At 42.6% G+C, this 17,777-nt stretch overlaps 1 protein-coding gene across 1 annotated transcript in view; it reads right to left on the bottom strand.

Annotated features, from left to right (window-relative positions):
• Positions 1–17,777, bottom strand: part of LOC307105296 (HLA class II histocompatibility antigen, DQ beta 1 chain-like) — a 98,069-nt gene that overhangs the window by 518 nt on the left and 79,774 nt on the right. The window lies entirely within an intron of this gene.

Below are 17,777 nucleotides of genomic sequence, written 5' to 3'. Positions count from 1 at the left end.
TATTATATATGGAACTGCCATTTGGCCCAGTGATCCCACTTCTAAAAATATATCCTAAGAAACCCAAAGCACCAATCAGAAAGAATGTATGCACCCCTATGTTCATAGCAGCACAAATTACAACAGCTAAGATCTGGAAACAGCCTAAGTGCCCATCAGTAGACGGGTGGATAAAAAAGCTGTGGTACATTTATACCATGGAATACTATGCAGCAGTGAAAAGAAGTATCTCTTACCCTGTGAGACAGCATGGAGGGACCTGGAGAGTATCATGCTAAGTGAAAGAAGTCAGTCAGAGAAAGACAAGTGTCACATGATCTCTCTCATATGTGGAATCTAGGTAACAAAATAAACTGATGAACAGATCTAGAGACATGAAAGCATTGGAACAGAGTGCGGAATCTCAGAGGGAAGGCAGGGGAGGGTGGGTGGGTGGGAGGTAATCAATCAAAGACCTTGTGTGCATATATGCAGGACCAAGGACACAGACAATAGGATGCTAAAGGCCTGAGATGGGGGTTCGGGGGGGCTGGAGGGGTTCACTGTGGGGAAAAAGGAGACATATGAAATACTTCCAAAAATAAAGAACTATTAAAAAAATAAAAGAATGGCAGACTGGGACTACTTTCAAGGACAGAACAGTTATCCTTCCTTCACATTAAATAAATTAAGGATGTGGTGCATAATAAAAGTGAAATTTTAATTCAGCGAGTGAGGGAAATTTACTATAAATAGCATTGTGTCAATTGGTTAATTAATTGGAGAGTAAAAAAAAGTCCACATGGATGATACCGAGATGAATGTAAAGTTCAAATCTAGCCAGCCAGTGTGGCCCAGTGGTCAATTGTCTACCTATGAACCTGGAGGTTATAGTTTGATTCCCAGTCAGGCACATGCCCGGATTGCGGGCTCGATCCCCAGTATGGGGCGTGCAGGAGACAGCCAATCAATGATTCTCTCTCATCATTGATGTTTCTATCTCTCTCTCCCTCTCACTTCCTTTCGCTGAAATCAATAAAAACATATTTTTTGAAAAGTTCAAATGTGAAAGAAGAAACTCCAAGTATAGAAAAAATGTGATATTTATTTCATTAAAAGATGATGAAATGATTTTAAATAACAAAGTGGGAAGAAAGTATAGAGAAAAACATTGTTATACTATATTTTTTAAGTTTTTATTTAAAAAATATGACAAGTACAACCACAAGTTACATAAAAATCACAAATTAATATGTGAAATGATTCTTTTTTATACATATTTTTATTGATTTCAGGGAGGAAGGGAGAGGGAGAGAGAGAGAGAGAGAGAAAAACATCAATGATGAGTGAGAATCATTGATCAGCTGCCTCCTGTACTCCTCATACTGAGGATGGAGCCCACAACCCAGGCATGTGCTCTTACCCGGAATTGATTCTGGGACCTGTTAGTCCACAGACTGACCCTCTATCCACTGAGCCAAACTGGCTAGGGCTGAAATGATTCTTAATCATTAAGCATTCCATCTATACAAAAAGTTCTTAAGCTGCAGTATATAAAACTTAAATGGGCAAAAGCTACTGTTCATTTTTTTCTACCCCTGCATGCAAATGAGTACGAGCTTGCAGATGACAACACCCTGTGTTCCTTCTCTAGGTCAGAAGTCTGGGAGGGCTCAGCTGGCTCTCTGCTGATGGTCTCACAAACTGAGCTGTAGTGCTCATCTGAGGCTTAGCGCCCATTCCTAGCTTGCTGGCTGCGAGCAGAATTGGTTTCCTTGCTATGTCAAGTCCTGGTTCAGGCTGGCTGTCAGCAGGGCGTCACTCCCAGCTCCTAGAGTCCCCTCTCAGATCCTCCCACTGGCCCTCCCATATCCCAGGTCAGCAACAGAGAGCCTGCCTCACATGAACCTCTCTTCAGGAAGAGTTCAGTCCCATTAGGGGCTCAGCTAAAACCCAATATCTCATCTAAACCTTGTTAGCTCAAAGTCCAAATTCTCACCACTTCAAATCAAATTACAGGACCTGGAGGTGTGACAGTCGGGAACTTGACAATGTCTGGTGTATAGTGGCTGATGGGATCATGAGGTGGTTTATTAACTGATATCTAGGGAACCAAGTATGCAATTGTCACTGGATTCCCGGAGGTAGACATACAGAAGCACATGGATCTGGTGAGATTTAGGGATTTAGCTAGAAGACCAGGGAGCTATTTTTTCAACCAAAACCAACTTCATTGCCAGGACACTGAGAAGACACACCTAAACAGGTACTAACCACACCTGTAGGAGCCCCCTTCACTAACACAGAGATAACAATGAAGATACTATTACCGGTGTCATCTGCACTCTACTTATTTATATTTTATATACTGGAATTTATTTTATGTACTGGAATACTTTATAAAGTTAATTTCATCTACAATCTGCAATCTAGAATTTGCAATCTACATGTTGAGTTGCTGCTCATCTCTTACTCTCTTCCTCCCTCTCCTCTGCACTCCCCTCTCCCCATGTAGCTGCCTCCTCCCAGCCCTTCAGCTCCCAAATCTAAACCCCAGTTCTCTGATGGCCATTCAGGTTTATTGCCTTGTGGCCACATCTAGGAAAACAACAGTCCTCTCAGGGCAGTGTGGTGGGCTTGTGATGGGGAAGCTATTCTCTATCCTCTCATCTCCCTTTATCTGTCAGTCACAAGTGTTTGGAAATATTTTCCTCAGCCTCCCTTAAAGTCAGGGAAGCTCAAACTCAGCCCCAGCTAGAAAGAGAAAGTCCGCCCTGGCTCTCCTTCCTGCACGGAACATTTTAGTTTCTTTCCCACTTATTTAAATTGGCACTTTTAAATATAATTGTATTAAGTATTTCTTCTACATACTTTTAGTACCATTTCAAATGGTGCTATATTTTTACTTCAACCATTAAACTCACGATATTCTATTGTATTTACAACTATTTCTATCCATTCTATTGTTCTCTTCTTTCTGAAATCCCAAACCTTCTTCTGTTATCATTGCCTTTCTGTTTGGGAACTTCCCTCAGCCATTCTTTAAGGTAGGATTTGCTTGGGACAACATTTTCTTAGTTTTTCTTTGTCTAACCTAAGAATATCTTTATTTCCCTTCATTCCTGAAGAGTAGAGATACGGAATTCATGGTTGACAATTATTTCAGCACTTAAAAGCATGTGACACTTCTTCTGGCCTCCATGGTTTCAGGTGAGAAATCTACAATCACGTAACTTTATGTCCCCTGTAGGTGATATATCACTTCTCTGGCTGCCTTCAAGGTATTTTTTTTTTGTCTTGTGTTTCATAAGTGTAATAATCCATGTGTCAGGGCATAGATTTTATTTGAGTTTATCCAATTTGGCTCTTGTTCCGCTTCTTAAATCTGTAGGATTATGCCTTTTTCTTTTTCTTTTTTATGTCTTTATCCAAAATTGGGAAAGTTTTAGTCATTATTCTTTGAATCCTTTTTTAGCCCCACACTCTTTTTCCTCTTCTTCTGGGATTCCAATGATGAAGATGTTAGATCTTTTCCAGTCTATTTTCTCTCTGTTGTTCAAATTGCATAGATTCTATTGATCTGTCCTCAGGTTCACTGATTCTACCCTCTGTCATCTCCACTTCACTATTGAGTCCACCTGGCAATTAGTTTACTTATTTTCTTTTTCCGTTTTATAGTTTCCATTTGATTGTTCTCTATAGTTTTTGTTTCTTTATTTATATTTTTATTATTTTCATTTCTTTTAAGATAATTGATCATTGCTTATCAAAGTATTTTTGATGGCTGCATTGAATTTCTTGTCAGGTACTTCCAACATCTAATTCATCTTGGTAGCAACTGACTGTCTTTCTCACTCAAGTTATTCTCATCTGGTTCTTGGTATGACAGGAGCAATGTTTTATTGTATTCTGGACATTTTGGCTATTGTGGTGGAGACTCTGGACCCTATTCACGTCTCTTTTTTAGCAGGCAGTCACTCTGGGGCTTAGCACATGTGTCCTGGCCTACTTTTGGAAGCTGCAGTTCTTTTTTTTTTAAATATATTTTTATTGATTTTTTACAGAAAGGAAGGGAGAGGAAGAGAGAGCTAGAAACATCGATGAGAGAGAAATATCAACCAGCTGCCTCCTGCACACCCCCTACCGGGGATGTGCCCGCAACCAACGTACATGCCCTTGACCAGAATCGAACCTGGGACCTTTCAGTCCGTAGGCCGATGCTCTATCCATTGAGCCAAACCGGTTTCGGCATGGAGCTGCAGTTCTAAAGACAGTTTTGTTTTCAGAGCCCTTGTGGTGCTGTCCTAGTCTGTTTCTTTACGTTGTTAGCACTGGGCTCCCATTCAGTCCCAGTTTGTGCCATCCCTGGACATGGATGGTGGGGGATGGGGTCAATCAGACTAGGAAAGGAAGGAATGTCCTTTATCTGGTCCCCAGGCTTCCTACAACTGAAAGGCTTCTTGCTTGTTCTTTGTGGTGCCCAGAATGAGAAAGATCTCCTCCCTGGGCTGCCTCCTGATGCTAGGGCGAAAGGGGAAATCAAGAAATGTTGGGGAGAAACCAAGATGGCCACATAAGTAAACACCTAAACTGCTGCCTCACACAACAATTTCAAAACTACAAATAAGCCGAAACCGGTTTGGCTCAGTGGATAGAGCGTCGGCCTGTGGACTGAAAGGTCCCAGGTTCGATTCCGGTCAAGGGCATGTACCTTGGTTGTGGGCACATCCCCAGTAGGGGGTGTGCAAGAGGCAGCTGATCGATGTTTCTCTCTCATCGATGTTTCTAACTCTCTATCCCTCTCTCTTCCTCTCTGTAAAAAATCAATAAAATATATTTTAAAATAAATAAATAAATAAATAAAACTACAAATAAAAGAAAAAACATCTATCACCCAGTACCACAGGAAAGATGGCTGAGTGGAAGTTCTACAACTAGAAGGAAAGAGAAAAGAGCATTGAGATGTGCACAAGCTCTGAAAAGCTGAGGTACGGAGGCACGCGAATCAGACTGGTGGCGGGTGTCTGGGTGCACTGCTTCTTTCAACCCGAAGGGAGACAAGCTCCCGATTACTCTGAACTCCAGTTTCTGGGAAGACGCTGGGATCTGAACTCCTATGGGGAGAAGCTGGCTTGTCTGCCATCGGTTTGGAAAGTGAGGGTGACTTTCTTAGAGAGGTGCGCCCAGCAATCATTGTTTACTGCGCTGGAGCCCGGGATGCTGGGACTTGGAAACGCTGAGATGCAGAGACAGCTGAGTGGCAGCCATCACTTTTTGCCATGCCCTAGGCTAGTGACTCCCTAAGACCCGGCCCCGCACAATCTACAAACCCACCCAAGCTCCAAGCAACAGCTTTTGCATATAAATGGCCTGCCCTATTGCAGCTTAACCAAACAAACTGCAGCTCTGGTCAGACAGCTCCAAAACCTCCAAACCCCAAGCAAAGAGGAGAAAACTGTAGTTCTCCCTGTAGCTCCTGTTGGGTGGCCTCAGACAGTAGCTGACCTGCACCCCATTGGAGATCCAGAAGCTAGTGTATCTTGTGGTCAGTGTGAGATGACACAAGATTTCAACTACTCACATTCATAAGTGTCACATTCAAGAGGCAGACTCAGTGAGCACCAAAGCCCCACTGAAACAAGTCCTGCCCCATAAGCATGTCTCCAGCGCAGCAGTTCTTCCATTATAGACACAGCGGGTCCTCACAGCCAATTGGCCTGGAGGTCAATTCTTCCCAGTGACACCAACAACAATCAAGACTTAACTACAACAAGGCTGTACACACAGTCCACAAAGGGGTGCACCAAGAGTGTCCACCTCTGGTAACTGGGAGGCCGACCCACTGGCCCATATAGGACACCTAGCACACAAAGCCACCCTACCAACTCAGGGAAGCAGCAAAAATGCAGAGACAAAGAAACAGATCACAAAAGAAAGAAATGGATGAGAACAAACGACTGTATATAGAGTTCAAAACCATGGTTATAAGCTTTTTCAAGAATTTCCTAGAAAAGGCCGATAAATTCAACGAGACCGTCGAGGATATGAAAAAGGACCAACTAGAAATTAAGCATACACTGACTGAAATAAAAAATTATACAGAAACCCAACAGCAGACTAGAGGAATACAAGAATCAAGTCAAAGATCTGAAATACAAAGAAGCAAAAAACATTCAACCAGAAAGCAAAAAGAAAAAAGATCCAAAAATTTGAAGATAGTGTAAGAAGCCTCTGGGACAATTTCAAGCGTACCAACATCAGAATTATGGGGGTGCCAGAAGAGAAGAGAGAGCAAGATACTGAAAACCTATTTGAAGAAATAATGACAAAAAACTTCCCCTACCTGGTAAAAGAAATAGACTTACAAGTCCAGGAAGCGCAGAGAACCCCAAACAAAAGGAATCCAAAGAGAACCACACCAAGACACATCATAATTAAAATGCCAAGGGCAAAAGACAAAGAGAGAATATTAAAAGCAGCAAGAGAAAAACAGTTAATTACCTACAAGGGAGCACCCATACGATTGTCAGCTTATTTCTCAACAAAAACTATGCAAGCCAGAAGGGAGTCAGAAGAAATATTCAAAGTGATGAATAGCAAGAACATACAACCAAGATTACTCTACCCAGCAAAGTTATCATTCAGAATTGAAGGTCAGATAAAGAGCTTCACAGACAAGAAAAAGCTAAAGGAGTTCATCACCACCAAACCAGTATTATATGAAATGCTGAAAGGTATTCTTTAAGAAGAGGAAGAAGAAAAAAGTAAAGATAAAAATTATGAACAACAAATACATATCTATCAACAAGTGAATCTAAAAACCAAGTGAATTAACAATCTGAGGAACAGAATAAACTGGTGAATATAATAGAATCAGGGGCATAGAATGGGAGTGGATTGATAATTCTCAGGGGGAAAGGGGTGTAGGGGGTACGGGAAGAGACTGGACAAAAATTGTACACCTATGGATGAGGACAGTGGAGGTTGGTAAGGGCAGAGGGTTGGGTGGGAACCTGGTGGAGGGTAGCTATGGGCGTGGGAGGAGAAGCAATTGTAATAATCTGAACAACAAAGATTTATTAAATTAAAAAGAAAAGTAATGTTGGGCCTGGGTTATCCTCTGCCTCTAGGTCACCAGGAGACACTGATCCTGCTAGTGCAGCTGGGTGAGAGTGGGGAATAGCGTTCCACGTGGAGTCTTTGTTATTGCTAGTATATGCCCACCTTTAGCCCCTTTTTTGTTTCTTCCCCACTTTCCACTTTATCTATGAGAGCTGCGTCTGTGAGTAAATGGATTTATCAAATATTGAAGTCTCAGAACCACTTTGACCAGAGTCTCTTCATTTGTCTCCTTGTGGTTATTCTATGTGTTTCATGCTTTGGGGTTTGTACTTATTACTATCTTCTTATTTTTCTTGGGGCTTTGGTTTTTCTCTTGCCCCTTGTTATGAAAATTCCCCCAGACAATGGCTCTTTTTCTACTATTACAGTCGCAGAAATTTCATGATCCTGGACCAGTTTTCAGGTTAGTTTCTTACTTCGGTATTTCTGCAGAAGTAGAAAGTCAAGTCCTTATAGTCTCATTTTTGCCAATGGAACAAATATTTTCTCCTACATTAATAAGTACAGAAAGTTTAGCCACAAAGATGTCAGAACTTTGCTCATTTGTCAATGACGTGAGGAACTACATTGCCAAATCAGACAATAGTTTTCAAATATTGGAAGGATATTTCCTCCTGTTTTTCTGCTATTCACACTGTATGGCTACAGACATGATACACTTTGTTTTTAACAAAACTGTATTTAAATATATTTTATTGATTTCAGAGAGGAAGGTAGAGGGAGAGAGAGAGAGAGAGATAGAAATATCAATGATGAGAGAGAATCATTGATCGGCTGCCTCTTGCACACTCCACACTGGGGATTTAGCCTGCAAGCTGGGTATGTGCCATGACCGTGAATCAAACCGTGACTTCCTGGTTCATAGGTCAACACTCAACCACTGAGCTACACCACCAGCAGGGCATGATACACTTTTAAGTTTTAGCTGCATAACTTTTTGTAGTCTGAACCAGGGTCTGCAAACCACAGACACTAGGCCTTCCGCCTGTTTTATGAGTGAGACGATACTGGGACACATTGCTGGCTTACTTATGTATTGTCTATGGCAGCTTTACCACCTCAACAGAAGAACTGTGTAGCTGTGACAGAAAATATATGGCCTGCAAGACACAAATATTTTTTATCTGTCCTTGAAAATAAAATTGCTTGCCTCATAGGGAAAAAATGACAGGCTCAAATTGGTTCATTTGAGCAGATTTTAATAGAATCTAAAATTTTTAATAAATATTTAAAAAGCTCTCATCATCAGAGCATAGACAAAACATAGGGACACAGGGATACTCTGAGCTAGGGAGAGCAGGGGCACTGGTACACCACTCAAGCTTGAAGAGATGAGGGGAGAGGGTGATAAAAGGGCCCTGGAGGCAGAGAGGACTGTACAGAGAGGACTAGGAGGTAAGGCACCTAACTTTTTAGTGAGGAAAATTGCCAGGCTTCCATGACCCACCCAGAGTGTGGTGGAAAAGGCTAATCCACTTTGCTCCCTTCCTCCAACCCCCTGATGACCTTTTCATTGCTCAGAGCAAGCCAGGTGCCAGGAGGTAATTCCACATGGATCAGCTGTTGGGGGCACTCAGCAAGGCAGAGAGAGTGGGGAATCAAATGGAGGTGTAATAGAAGAACAGGGTGTGGGGCCCATGGAAGCTGGGAGGAAGAGGGTCACAGATTGGAAGGGGACAAGGGGTTAAAGCAAATTCAAATCAGTCATTTGAGTGGTTTCTCCTATTTTTCAGAAACTCAGAAACAAGGTTGATTTGGAAAGAATCTTGTCAAGCACTGGCTGAATGTTAGGACTATTTCCAGTAAAATAGATGGCCTGGCTGTTTGTTCAGAGTCAAATGTGTCCCAACACCCTTTCCTCTCTCTTGCACACACACATGAAGTGCAAAGATTTTGAATGATCCTACTACTTGGTTTGTTACTCACTCTCATCTTTAGTCCAAGATAAATAAATCCCAACAAAAATGGCAGCAGCCACGGAGCTGGAGAGAGCAGGAGGCTAGGGTTGCCCCCAGCGATGGAGGAAGCCAAGTTTCTGCAGCCCTGGCCTGCCTTGGCCTATGCTTAAGGCTACAAAGTTTCAATTGTAGAAGATAAATAAATCCCAGATGCCAGGGCCTCTGCTTAGGTCACTGGGGGGCATGGCTAGCCTGCAAACCACCACAGGCCCCTCGCCCAGGCCTCCCCATACCCCAAGGGAACCCCTACCCTGATCTGGGAAACCCTTCAGGGCAAAGCAGCTGGCCCCCACCCATGCACCAGGCCTCTATCCTATCTAATAAGAGTAATATGCAGATTGACCATCACTGAAACACACAAGATTGCTGCCCCCATGTGGTCAAAGATCCTGCCCCCATGTGGACACAAGATTACCATCAGGGAAGGGCAGTTGGGAGGGACCAGGCGTGCAAGGGTGGGCAATTGGGGGTGATCAAGCCTGCAGGGGAGGGCATCTAGGGGTGACCAGGCTGGCAGATGAAGGAGGTTGGGGTGACCGGGCCTGCAAGGAAGGGCACTTGTTGGGGACCCAGGCTGCAGGGGAGAGCAGTTGGGGGGGGGGGACCAGGCCTGCAGGGGAGGGAAGTTAGGGGCAAACAGGCTGGCAGGGGAGCAGTTAGGCATCAATCAGGCTGGCAGCGGAGTGGTTATGGGTTGATCAGGCTGGCAGGCAGAAGCGGTTAGGGGCAATTAGGAAGGCAGGCAGGTGAGCAGTTGGGAGCCAGCAGTCCTGGATTGTGAGAGGTATGTCCCAGATTGGAGAGGGTGCAGGCTGGGCTGAGGGACACACCCCCCATGCACAAATTTCATGCACCGGGCCTCTAGTGTTCTATAATAAGGGCTGGAGGGGAGTTGAGGACCAACCAAAAAATGCTTTCTATTAGCTCCTATAAAAACCCCAAATTTTCAAGGACTAAGTGAATTATGGCAAAATTATATATAGTTCTTCAAAACAATGTTTTAGAAGGAACTTCAATGAAAAAATAAAATTATTTATCAAATGTTATATTAAAAAGTAGTTACAAGTTAGCCTATTTTTATGATTTCAAGCCTGTAAACAATTTTCTAGTTATATGTCTACACTAGGGGCCCGGTGCACAAAGTTTGTGCACTGGGGAAGGGGTTCCCTCAGCCCAGTCTACCCCATCTCACAGACTGGGAGCCTCAGGGGATGTCCTACTGATGGCTTAGGCCCGCTCCCCATTTGGAACAGACCTAAGCCACAGTCTGGACTCCCACTGTGGGAGGCGACTGGGCTGATCAGGGGAAGGCGCCTGACCCATCACTCCACTGCTGCAGCCACTGTCAGCCACCACAGCCGCCAAGGTGTTTTCATCAACATGGACTCCAGTCCCTTCATCATGAAAAAATGACAACTTTCTTTAGGCATTTCCAAGATGTGTCTTTCATAAGATATGATCTTTCTTTCTTTCCTTCCTTTCTTTCTTTCTTTCTTTCTTTCTTTCTTTCTTTCTTTCTTTCTTTCTTTCTTTCTTTCTTTCTTTCTTTCTTTTTTTCTTTTTTGTTCCTCACCTGAGGATATGTTTCCATTGCTTTTTAGAGAGTGTGGAAGAGAGAGCGAGGGAGAGACAGAGAGAAACATCAATGTGAGAGAGACACTTTGACTGGTTGCCTCCTGCATGAGCCCTGACCTGAGCCCTGGCTAGGGAGGAGCCTGTAACCTAGGTATTTGCCCTTGATCAGAATTGAACCCATACCCTGTGGTCGGCAGGCTGAGTCTCTATCCACTGAGCCAAACCGGCTAGGGCAGGATATGACATTTCCTAGCCCCTCCAGCAGCGGACCTTCATTTTTTTCTCAGGAGTGTGGTGAAAAACCCCTAGATCACGTTCTTGGATTCTTATTACCCAAGTTACCAAGAACACTGCGAGTGGTGGCATACAAGGGAGCTTAGCCAATGAGCGGTCAGAAAAGGTGTTTATGCTTGAACTAGTTTGGCTCAGTTGGTAGAGCGTTGGCCTGTACTCTTTCTACTTATTAAAAAAATGGTGGCTTTTCAACCATATGCTATGTCAGCTGCATCTTGTGTTTACCATGTCTCTTTATTGTATAATTTTCTCTTATGCTTGATTAAATCTCATGCTGTTTGTACAGTCACATGCTGTACAGGTTTGTAGCCTAGAGCAATAGCTAGACCTTACAGCCTAGGTGTGTAACAGGCTATCCCACGGAGGTTTGTGTAAGTGCACTCTGTGATGTTCACACAACCACCTGGCAAAACATTTCTCAGAACGTGTGCCCATCGTTGAGCAGTGCGTGGTTGTTTTCTTGCAATTCCTGCTGGTGCAGGGTACCACCAGGTTAAGATCCAGGACCTGCTTGTGACTTGGAGATCTGAAGTATTGTCTGTCCCCTCATCCTCCTGCTGGCCTTTGTCTCCCTCTCAGATTAGGGCAGTCTTGTAAAGGCTAGGACAGGGTATATGAACACATAGGCAAAGAGGCTTCCTACAACTATTTCCCTTCCCCAAAACTCTGTCATTTAAATCTATTCCAACCTTCAAAGACATTGGTGACAAAGAGACATTACAGAAGCTGTTCTTGAGGACATAATGGTTTCCTCTCCAGCCAATGAGGAGCAGATGTGAGGCAGTGTCACTTGTCTCCAGCAGACTGGCTCACTAAGAAGGCCAACAAGAAGCTTAGAGCTGAAGCTAGGGGGAAATGGTGCATAAAATGCACATATCAAGAAATGTATAGAATCATTAGAACATTATGAACATCTGTGAGGTCATATAGAAAAAGAGTTAATGGAAAGAAGTCTCATATTCTAAGATTCAATGTAATAATCAAATCCACTGGACTTTACAGAACAACCATGTGAATGCAAAGAACTATCTGGAAGGATAGAGGAGCAAGAATGGCCAAAAAGGGTTTGATTTTTGTTACTGCACTTACATTTTTGTTTTGTAATTAATTTTATAATGCACTGCACTTTTTATTTTTCTCTGATTATTCCTTTTATTATAGAACTAGAGGCCCGATGCATGAAGATTTGTGCAAGAATGGGCCTTCCTTCCCCTGGTTGCTGGTACTGCCTTCACTCTGGCCTGGAGCCACCTTTCCACCTTCCCACGATGCCCCCAGCTGCTCAGCGCCTGCATATGAAAATTAACCTTCCATCTTTGCTGGGTTAATTTGCATGCTCACTCCTGATTGGCCGGGGGGGCGTCGTGAAGGTACAGTCAATTTGCACCTTACTCTTTTATTAGTGTAGATATTTTTTTTTTGTTATGTGGAAGCAATTGTTACACAAATACTTCTGGAGTTTCTAAATATGTTGTTTGGAAATATAATAGAGCTATTTTCTAACAACAGCATCCTGGCAACAGTGGAAAGAGGGTCATTCAAACCCAGTGGGATGCCCTCACCCACACTCAACCTCTGGGACACACAGGATCTCCGCAGCTGCAACATCTGTGGGAAGAGCTTGCCTACAGCCAGGGGCCAGCAGCACATGCCCCTGGAAGGTTAGACCAATGAGAAGGTGAATAAGAAACACGTATTTGGGGAAACAGAACAGATACTGTTTAGGGAACAATAAATACGTCCTGGAGACCCAATGCACAGTACAGTGAATATAGACAACAATATTGGGTTATAGTCATCAAACACGAAAATGTATATATTTGCAGAAAAGTTTTTATTCATGACTAGAAGCCTGGTGCACAAAATTCATGCATGGGGGGGGGGGCGGCGGGGTTGTCCCTCAGCCCAGCCTGCACCCTCTCCAATCTGGGACCCCTTGAGGGATGTCCAACTGCCCACCGGGATCGGGTCTAAACGGGCAGTTGGACATCCCTCTCACAATTCAGGACTGCTGGCTCCCAACTGCTCGCCTGCCTGCCTTCCTGATTGTCCCTAACCGCTTCTGCCTGCCAGCCTGATAACCCCCTAACCACTCCCCTGCCAGCCTGTTTGCCCCTAATTGCCCTCTCCTGCAGGCCTGGTCACCCCTAACTGCCCTCTCCCCTGCAGGCCTGGTCCCCCCACAACTGCTCTCCCCTACAGGACTGGGTTCCTCCCAACTGTCCTTCCCTGCAGGCCTGGTCGCCCCCAACTTCCCACCTCTGATGGCCTAGTCACCCCTAGATGCCCTCCCCTGAAGGCTTGATCGCCCCAACTGCCCTCCCTTGCAGGCCTGGTCCCTCCCAACTGCCCTCCCCTGCTGGCCATCTAGTGGTGGCCATCTTGTGTCCACATGGGGGCAGCCATCTTTGACCACATGGGGCAACCATCTTGTGTGTTGGAGTGATGGTCAATTTACATATTACTCTTTTATTAGATAGGATAGTAATAAGTAAAATACCAGGAAAGAAATTAAATACACATGTAAAATCATGAAAAAATAGAAAATCTAATCTAGGTTTTTCATTATACTTTCTACTTTTTTTACAGCTTTATTGATATATAATTGACATACAATAAACTGCTCACATTTAAAGTACAATTTCATGAGTTGTGACATAGATACACACCCACAGAGCCATCATCACACTCAAGATAGTGAACATAGCCACCATCCCTAAAACTTCTTTGTGACCCTTTGTACACCACCCACCCCCAGTCCCCAAGCAATCACTAAATTGCTTTCTGTCAGTTTGTATTTTCTAAAATTTTATATAAAATTAGTTTGTATTTTCTAAAATTTTATTTAAATCATACAAGAAATCTTTTTTCTGTCTTTTTTCATCCTTCATAATTATATGAGACTCAACCGTGTTGAATCATATCAATGATTTCTTCCTTTTGATTGTAGAGTGGTATTTCATCATCTACATACTAGCATTGTTTCCAGTTTGAGGCTATTACAAATAAATCTTCTATGGACATTCTGTACAAGTCTTTGTGCATATATTTCCTCTTCTTTGGGACAAATACATAAGAATGGAATGCTTTAAAAAATAGGGCATGTTTTAACTTTTTAAAAATATTTATTTATTTATTTCAGAGTAGAAAGGAGAGGGAGAAAGAGATAGAAACATCAATGATGAGAGAGAATCATTGATCGGCTGCCTCCTGCATAATATTCTTGATTTTGCCTCTTAAATAATGAAGCCTAAAATGGAAACTATCGGGCCCTTTACCAAAACAGTTAGCTAATCCCCACATCATAATATTAATTGTTACCTATAATAAAGACAGTTTATTTTTTTTTCCAATTAGCATGACCCTTGTTTAGTTTTCTTGTTTTTTGCACTGGGTCTACCTTGCTTTTTGCACTGGGTCTATACAAAAGGTAGTGACTACAAATGGTGAGAGCAGAAAAGTTTGCCTTGGTCTCAGTCTTAGAGGGAAAGCATTCATTCTTTCACCAGTAAGTTTAATGGTAGCTGGAGGCTTTTCTTAGATCCAATTCTCAGACTGGGGAAGTGTGTTCTATTCCTAGCTTCCTGAACATTTCTGTCATGAATAAGTGTTTGTCAAATATATTTTTGCATTAATTGAGCCAAATATTTTTTTGTTTTATTTTCATCTGAAAATATGGTGAATTACACTGATTGGTTTTTGAGTGCCAAAGCAACTTTGCATTCCTTGTGCATGCTCCACTTGATCATGCTGTATCATTCTTTTTACAAAATTGGGTTTAATTTGCTAAAAATTATGTTAAGAATGTTTGCATCTATGCTTATGGGGGATATAGGTCTGTAGTTTTCTCTTCTGTGATTTCTAGTCTTTGATTTCTAGTCTTTGATTTCTAGTCTTTGATTTGGGTATAAATGATAACCAGAATGGTGAGCCGAGGGTTTTCCCCAAGGACATGTCTGGAGACGCCAAAAAATGAGTTCCGTGGACCAGAAGATTTAAGCAAAAACGTGGAAAGATTATTACAAGCATATTCAGACTCCCCTCACAGGGAGGGGGCCCAATAATGGGCTGCCCGTTGAAGCCTTGTAGTCCAGAGGTCTGTGTTTGCTACAAGCCTTCTCTATGCCTACCTGTGTCGTCACCTGATTGATTCCCTCAACTATGCCTGCCCAGCAACGGACCTGAACTTTCCCTGTTTCTGTGTCCTTTCTCTGTTCCTATGGGAACTTCATCTGTTTCAATGTGTCAGTTGACCTTATTGTTCCAAATCCCGCCCCCCCCCACACACACACACCTTGTTTTCCCATGCTTCTACTTTGAGTCCAGAAACATTTTATTATTCCTGCGTGGTTGTTCCTGTGATTAGGGTGCTCAGACTGCTGTGTCTGCCCTGCCTTTGTTTCCCACGAGACCCCTGCCCTGTCTGCCTGCGTTTCAAGTTAACTTCTCTCATAAGGGTAATGAGAATGAGTTAAGATGTGTCCTCCCAACGCTTGTATGTGTTGGAGAGTGGGAATTTTTGAGCATGCTTCCAGAGAGGCCATGGACTATGCCCCAGATAGAGATGTCAGTGCTGACACCAGGCCAGGCCTTGAGATAGGGACTCATGGCCCCTTCCCAGCACATAGGACTTCTTTCATAGAACACTTTCGGCTTTCTGGAGAACAGGATGACCCTGTGAATAACATGGTCGTCATTGGCATGATCCTGACGTTGCTTGGGAAAAACTGTTTTGTCTTGGGTTACTTGTTCTGCAAAAACCGGATGTGGTTAATGTGCTTAAAAGCGGTCCTACACAAAGGGTCGCTGCTGCTCTCTGGTCTCCCTGCGTGGAGAATGGCAGAGCAGTCGCCGGGTCGTCCAGCCGCCCGGCTAATAAAGGCTCCCTAAATTTTAATTTGGTCTGGGCTCCAGTGGTCATTCACTCGCATCCGCTCCACAACAGTATGTTTGTGGAACAACTTATGTAATGGTGTTAAATCTTCATTAAATGCTTGGAAGAGTTTAATGAAGTGAAAACACCTGAGCCTGGCGTACACTTTTAGGGTGGTTTTCAGCTACAAATCTTCAATTTCTGTATTAGATACAGGGCTGTTTGGGGTCATTTCATTTTCTTTACTGACCTTTGGTAGTTTGTATTTTTTTAAGGATTTTTTCCATTCCTCTAAGTGGTCCAAATAATAAGAATAAGGTTTTTCATACAGTATTTTATTATCATCTTAATTTTTGCACAATATGCAGTGATGGCTCTTCTCTCATTCTTGATATTTGTGAATTGTGTTTTCTCTCTTCCTGATCAATCTCACTAGAGGTTTGTGAATTTGAGTGACCTTCTCAAAGAATTATATTCCGTTTCATTGGTTTCCTCTAATATTTTTCTGATATTCATACCACTGATTTCTACTCTATATTTTCTTTTTTTTTCTTTCCAATTTTTTTTATTAAGGTATTATATGTGTACATATCTTACCATTGCCCCCCCCCCACTCCCATATATGCCCTCACCCCCCAGAGTTTTGCGTCCATTGGTTATGCTTATATGCATGCATACAAGTCCTTTGATTGATCTCTTATCTCCCCCATCTCTCCCTAACCTTCCCCCTGTAATTTGACATTCTGTTTGATGCTTTACTGTCTCTGTATCTATCTTTTTGTTCAATTTTATAATGTTATTTATTATCCATAAATGAGTGAGATCATGTGGTATTTTTCTTTCCTTGACTGACTTATTTCACTTAACATAATGTTCTCCAATTCCATCCAGGTTGCTGCAAATGATGAGAATTCCTTCTTTTTTATGGCAGCATAGTATTCCATTGTGTAGATGTACCACAGTTTTCTGATCCAGTCATCTGCTGACGGGCACCTAGGCTGTTTCCAAATCTTAGCTATGGTGGATTGTGCTGCTATGAACATAGGGGTGCATATATTCTTTCTGATTGGTGTTTCTAGTTTCTTCGGATATATTCCCAGGAGTGGGATTACTGGGTCAAATGGGAGTTCCATTTTCAGTTTTTTGAGGAAACTCCATACTGTTCTCCACAGTGGCTGCACCAATCTGCATTCCCACCAGCAGTGCACGAGGGTTCCTTTTTCTCCGCATCCTCGCGAACACTTGTTATTTGTTGATTTGTTGATGATAGCCATTCTGACAGGTGTAAGATGGTACCGCATTGTTGTTTTGATTTGCATCTCTCGGATAATTAGTGACGTTGAGCATGTTTTCATGTGTCTCTTGGCCTTCCTTCTGTCTTCTTTTGAAAAGATTCTATTTAGGTCTGTTGCCCATTTTTTTATTGGATCATTTATCTTCCTTTTATTAAGTTGCATAAGCTGCCTGTAGATGTTGGAGATTAAACCTTTATCAGTGATGCCATTTGCAAATATGTTCTCCCATGTAGTGGACCTTCTTGTTGTTTTGTTGATGGTTTCTTTTGCTGTGAAAAAGCTTTTTATTTTTATGTAGTCCCATTTGTTAATTTTCTCTTTAGCTTCCACTGCCCTAGGAGCAGTGTCAGTGAAGAATTTCTTTTGGCATATGTCTGAGATTTTGCTGCCTGTGGGTTGCTCTAGTATTTTTATGGTTTCCCGTCTTATGTTTAAGTCCTGTATCCATTTTGAGTTTATTTTTGTGTATGGCATAAGTTGGTGATCAAGCTTCATTTTTTTGCATGTATCTGTCCAATTTTCCCAACACCATTTATTGAAGAGACTGTCTTTATTCCATTGTATGTTCATGCCTCCTTTGTCAAATATTAATTGAGCATAGTGGTTTGGGTCAATATCTGGATTCTCTATTCTGTTCCATTGATCTATATGTCTGTTCTTGTGCCAGTACCAGGCTGTTTT

This window comes from Cnephaeus nilssonii (genome assembly GCF_951640355.1).
Source record: "Cnephaeus nilssonii genome assembly, chromosome: 9".
Classification (NCBI taxonomy): Eukaryota; Metazoa; Chordata; class Mammalia; order Chiroptera; family Vespertilionidae; genus Cnephaeus; species Cnephaeus nilssonii.
The sequence above is the reverse complement of the archived record's forward strand: the minus strand, read 5'-3'. Positions and strand labels throughout refer to the sequence as shown.